Source organism: Hyalella azteca, unplaced genomic scaffold (assembly GCF_000764305.2).
Source record: "Hyalella azteca isolate HAZT.00-mixed unplaced genomic scaffold, Hazt_2.0.2 contig2136, whole genome shotgun sequence".
NCBI classification, from domain to species: domain Eukaryota; kingdom Metazoa; phylum Arthropoda; class Malacostraca; order Amphipoda; family Hyalellidae; genus Hyalella; species Hyalella azteca.
In genome coordinates, this window is record NW_025932422.1 from 7,160 (window position 1) to 13,267 (window position 6,108).

The following is a 6,108-nucleotide window of genomic DNA, read 5'->3' on the forward strand; positions in this document are numbered from 1 at the left end:
ATATAGGCAACGGCTTGCCGTCCGTGTCCGTTTCGATGCAGTGTGAGAGCAGGATATCAATAGGGGTGAATTGGGGGTTTGGTAAGAAGTGGGAGAGCGAATGAGTTTCTACGTTGACAACTAGTTTACCTAAACGTTTTGTATACTTTGTTTATTGAAATCGCAACTATACGTCATAACAATGGCGAAGCATATATTATCTTGCTCACGACTTGTATGTCATATTATACGATGGTGACTAAATGTATTAAAAAACTTTCTTGTCGAAGAATATAAAAGCAATAGATGAGTTTTTAAAAGAATTGTAACGTAAAGAGAGGTATTCCATATGGAATTATTAGCATAAAATCCCATATTGCATCTAGGTACAATCAACAATCTTCCTCCTGAAAAACTGTTTGATTTCCTGAAATAAATCAAACAGTTCGTAACAGGCTATAAACTATAAATATTGATGAGAAATATTTATCAAAAATATTTTGATATAAATTTAGTCAAATTGATTTTCTAAATAGTGCTCGGAATATTATTATTCTTCATAAATTCTCTAATTAACAAAAGAATAGCGATTATGGCGCAAGTCGTAATTTGAGAAAGAATTGGGGTAAAAAAATTGAAATCCACCCTAAAATTTCAAAATGCGGGAGTATATTCTAAAGATTTGTTCAGACAATAAGTTAAAAATAATTACCAAGTGTGGAAAGACGTCAAATAGTTTTTACAGTTTTTTAATGAATTGTTCAGTTCGATAAGGAAATTCTGAAAGACTGCATTAGAAATTTGAGAAACATAATTTTTCCCTGCCCAGGGGAAAATGCTTTAAAATCGCCGAATGACAAACGACGTTCTTCGTCATGGCGTGTTGCAGTGCCTGTGTATACGAAGTGCATAATACATAATGTTGTTCATTGTTTACGATGGGAACAAGCACAATGCTTAATATACTACATGATAAATATATTATGCTTAGAAAGGAGATGTTATCTGTAAGAATTGACAATGACGGTAATCACGGTATTACTTGAACTTGGAAGTAATGCTGGATGGGCGGGGCGGGCTCCCGCCGAACTTAGTCCGAAGATCTGAAGCAGATTATAGTGTAGGACTGATGGCATCAGAATCAATCGTCTAGTGAAGGTAAGACTACTAGTTTTACTAGAAATGCATGTCAGTTTATCATCTGTTGACGTGTAAAATAATGTAAATTGCATTTCACTCAATTTATTAATCATTCTGATATCATATATGAATGTATATGTAGTGATGGTTAATTTGTTCAAAATCAATCCAGCTAGGTCACTTGTTGATCCGAAACTATCAATATCAGCCATGTTTAAAAGAAAGGTTCATTTCCATTTCTTGGAGACCATAGCCTAGGCTATGAGATTTATAGTACCTACTGTGTACTGTTAATTTTAAATTTCCCCCTTTAAAGCACCAGTCCAAATGTCCTATAGTCTATCAGTATCAAAATGCACTCCTAGCTAGTTTCATATTGTAAATCATCAGCCATTCAGAAGCATAAAAAAGAAAATAGAATGCTGCCAGTGCCAGTTTATATTTTTATTTGTATTCAGATAAATTGAATTTACTTTACTAAAAAGTCCCTGAGTCACAATGCTTTTACTGGAAGTGACTGAGACTTACATTGTAAAAGCTACCTATAGATAATATTAATACTATAAATATATAGCCGCCGTCCGCTAAACCGCCGAGATTGCCGGGTGAGTGGACGGCGGCCATAACAACAGCAACAACAATAATAGTTGAACTAATAATTATAATTGTTGATTAAATTTGTTTAATATTTAATGTTTAACTTATCATATCATTATGTAATATATCATATATGTTGTTTAACATAATAAAATTATTCATTGTTCAAATCCTATACAATAATTAATCAAATATATTAATTCTATATATAATCTGTATGATTAAATTGAATTAAAATATTCGTGATAATCTTCGTTAATATATTAATGATAAGATGATGGCGCTCTGTCATTCCCAAATAAAAATTAAGGGTGGCGCACCGATGATTATTGGTGGCGATAGTCGATTATAGGTGGCGTAACGGTGGGTGGCCAGATCTGCCGAAAATCGACAATAAAACACCAATAAATCGAAAGGGTGGCGAGTATAGGTGGGAGTCATCGATGAATAATCGATGAGTAATAGGGTCTGAAACATCTATGGCTCATTGCAGACAAATCTCTCATGAGCCACCGATAACCGTTTGCACAAACTGCACAGTGCATGCAGGAAGATATAATTGACACTGTAATTTATCCAACGTAGAAAGGTGTTATTGGGTTGCGGGTCATTCGAGATCAAGACGAAACCATGACTTCGTTTTGTGTGCTTGGTTTTTAAGATTAAGTTCTGGTAAGAAAATTTAGCGTGAATTAGGTAGGTTCCAGTAAAACTGATGGAGAGAAGCAAGGTGTTCAAAAAATTGTCACGCCAAAGTGAAGCCACTGGCCATGTATCAGACTGTTCCTGATATAAATTATCCGATATACAATGAAAAAATTTTGTTGCAATAAATACAGTTTTTCCAGATGACGGCTAATCCAATTTTTCATGTTCACCTGAAATATTGCGTAAATTCATTGTGAATTTAGCGTATGCGCCAACTGGCTGTGTTGGAAGTATTGCGATCATTTGAGACTAATTATTGTATCATTAGGTATAAATTGTATGAATCAATCAAGTGTGTTCCATCATATTTACAATATTCTCAAGATGTCCCATTTATCTAAATTCAAAAGCCACGTTGACGTAGTCGACAGCCGCTCGGCATCTTTGTAAAGCACACACTGAGAGAAAAAGGCCCTACGTTTTGAAACACTTGGGTGTTTCAAAACCTCTCGAGCTTGACGCGCTTATATTTGTGCGGCAAGCGTCGCGTGGTCAGTGCGCCGAATGCTGTCGTAGGAGGTGGTTGTGTGGAGCCGCCGCTCATGAATGCCACGAATCTATACTGCTTACGGTTAATTGGCCCAACTCAATTCGGTTAATTGTTTCAACTCACTGCTGTTCTTTTGTCAATAGTAATGTTAACGAGCGACGTCTATACCATTAAATCGCACAGGAAGTTGATCATAAAATCGAAGATTTATTCTGGTAGTACCGCGCGCAAGATTAAGCAAACACTGCGACTCTACGTGACTGCCGTCTCCGTGGCTCAGTGGGCTAAGGCATGGTCGCGCGCACACGACTACTGTCTTGGCAGCGGTTCGAATCTCGGCGGGCGACTGATAGTTTCTTCAACCACAGTTCGATAGAGGTGAGAGGAAAGAGTGTAGTTTCATGATGATTGTACATACCGATATAAATTGTGTAATAAATATGTGTATAAAAGAATGAATATGTGATATAGTTTCGCTGTGAAGGAGAAATGCGTTGAAATCAGATAGAGACGGAGAAATATAGTTTTCATAATTTTGGTATGGAGGCGGCCATGGATTAAACTGGGATCGACCGGAGGAGTAGTATATGTTAAAACAATTTCATCAGGTGCTGGGCAAGTATATTGCATAAATTCTGAAAATAAGGTTTCATTCGCCGTAGACTTCTTTTGGTGCTCTAACGTTGAAACACCTAGGTGTTTCAAAATCGCAAATTTTGAAACACCTGAACGTTTTTGAAACACACGGGTGTTTCGATTTGGGTACGATCGCTCGGGGAGGATTTGAAACACCCAAGTGTTTCAAAACAGGGGGCCTTTTTCTCTCAGTGTAGCCAATTCTTGATGAATTGTTCAGTTCAAAAAGGAAATTCTGAAAGACTGCTTAGAAATTTGAGAAACATAATTTTTCCCTGCCCAGGGGAAAATGCCTAGCCGAATGACAAACGACGTTCTTCGTCATGGCGTGTTGCAGTGCTTGTGGATACCAAGTGCATAATACATAATGTTGTTCATCATTAACGATGGGAACAAGCACAATGCTTAGTATACTACATGAAAAATATATTATGCTTAGAAAGGAGATGTTATCTGTAAGAATTGACAATGACGGTAATCACGGTATTACTTGAACTTGGAAGTATTGGCGGATGGGCGGGCTCCCGCCTAACTAAGTTCGAAGATCTGAAGCAGATTATAGTGTAGCCTGTGTAGGACTGATGGCATCAGAATCAATCGTCTAGTGAAGGTAAGACTACTAGTTTTACTAGAAATGCATGTCAGTTTATCATCTGTTAACGTGAAAAATAATGCAAATTGCATTTCATTCTATTTATTAATCATTCTTATATCATATATGAATGTATATGTAGACTGTACTCTGTAGTGATGGTTAATTTGTTCAAAATCAATCCAGCTAGGTCACTTGTTGATCTGAAACTATCAATATCGGCCATGTTTAAAAGAAAGGTTCATTTTCATTTCTTGGAGACCATAGGCTATGAGATTTACTACCTAGTAGGCCTACCTACTGTTAATTTTAAATTTCCCCCTTTACAGCACCAGTCCAAATGTCCTATAGTCTATCAGTATCAAATGCACTCCTAACTAGTTTCATATTGAAAATCATCAGCCATTCAGAAGCATAAAAAAGAAAATAGAATGCTGCCAGTTTATATTTTTATTTGTATTTAGATAAATTGAATTTACTTTACTAAAAAGTTCCTCAGTCACAATGCTTTTACTGGAAATGACTGAAACTTACATTGTAAAGGCTACCTATAGTTTGCTTAGTTCCCTGAAGTTCAGACTGCAGAACAATTGTATTTGGGCTGGAAGTGCAACTAGAATCCATGATTAACTTTTGTGCCAGAACATTAATTGCTTTCAATTGTTATGAGAATTTCTGCAGTATTACTTTACCTAATTTGCTAAAATTTTTACTATTTTCTAGTTTCTGTCTGCCGGTTGGGGAAGTGTCCATGGATGCGCAATGCCGAGTTCCTGCCAATATTACAGCCTGGCCCTCGCTACATTGTCAAATGAATTGCTGTGAAGTAGGGTGATGCATGAATTTTATACTAGAATGCCTTTTTAACAATTTTCTCTCATAATTTAGCAATTAACCTCACAATTTTGCAGTAATAAAAACATAGAATATAAAGAATTTGTTTAGAAAATATCATAATTGTTTTGTGGATTTGAAAATATTAGTGAAATATCCAATATCTTGTTTTCAAATCATACAATATGCTGTGCTTTGACAGTTTGACATGATATAACATTGATGATTGATGATCTTTGTGTAGTGTGATCCAATATTATTTGCAGACTCTCATAGTTTGTTGCAATATTAAATATTGACACAGTTGTTACAAATAAAGGTCTTTGATGAAGGGATTTAGTATTTGGCAATGGGACTAAATTCTATTTGGTGAATATTTATTTGAATAAAGCGTCAATTCTGTGCAGGTTTACATAGTGAAACTTTAAAAGCTGGTAGTATCAATGGCATAAAGTTCTAAGAGAACTTGCAGTAATAATTTGGGACATTTTTATGTGTTGTCATCTGACTTATTCCTCTTATTTTGTTAAATGGCCTATATAAACTGCTGAAACTTGTTTGCTTCAATTTATTAAAAGTATGTGCTGGAGTTCAATGAATTTATATGGAATGTTTCTATAGTTTCTAACTTTCAAGCACTGATGGCTATTGTGTTGAGCCAATTCTTGTTGTTAATTTTGAATGGCATTTCAGAACTGTGTGAGGCAGAGAGTCCGCCCGCGCCACAACATCCTCAAATCCCTTGCTTGAACCAGCTGGGGAAAGCAGAAGAAAACCCTCCTTGGGACTTTCAAGGCCTTCAATAACTCCCTCATCACCTACGCTGCCCCAGTGTGGTTCTAACGCCTCTCCTTCGGCAATCTCTAAGTTACCAACCATCCAGAATTCTGCTCTCCGCATAGCCACATGGATTTCTTCAAATGGCCCCAGCTCCCCACCTGCACAACGAAGCTGAGGTCTTTCGGGGTCCCACTCCATGAAGCTTCACGATTCAGACCCGCTTCCTCCCTTCCGTGTCTTACTTGCTGGAGAAGGGGTCCCTCCCCCTTGACTCCTACTCCGTTGCCCTCAGCACCCTGCACAGCTCAGCTGTCTCCTCCTACCTGTCCTCAGCAGCTCCTAGCAAGGTGTG

General features: G+C 37.0%; 1 long non-coding RNA gene across 1 annotated transcript; it reads left to right on the top strand.

The window, feature by feature from the left end:
- Positions 1 to 858: 858 nt before the first annotated feature.
- Positions 859 to 5,700, top strand: LOC125179463. Its single transcript, XR_007157277.1, has 3 exons — positions 859 to 1,137; positions 4,866 to 4,968; positions 5,670 to 5,700. It is a non-coding gene; the product is annotated as an uncharacterized LOC125179463 (long non-coding RNA).
- Positions 5,701 to 6,108: the final 408 nt, after the last annotated feature.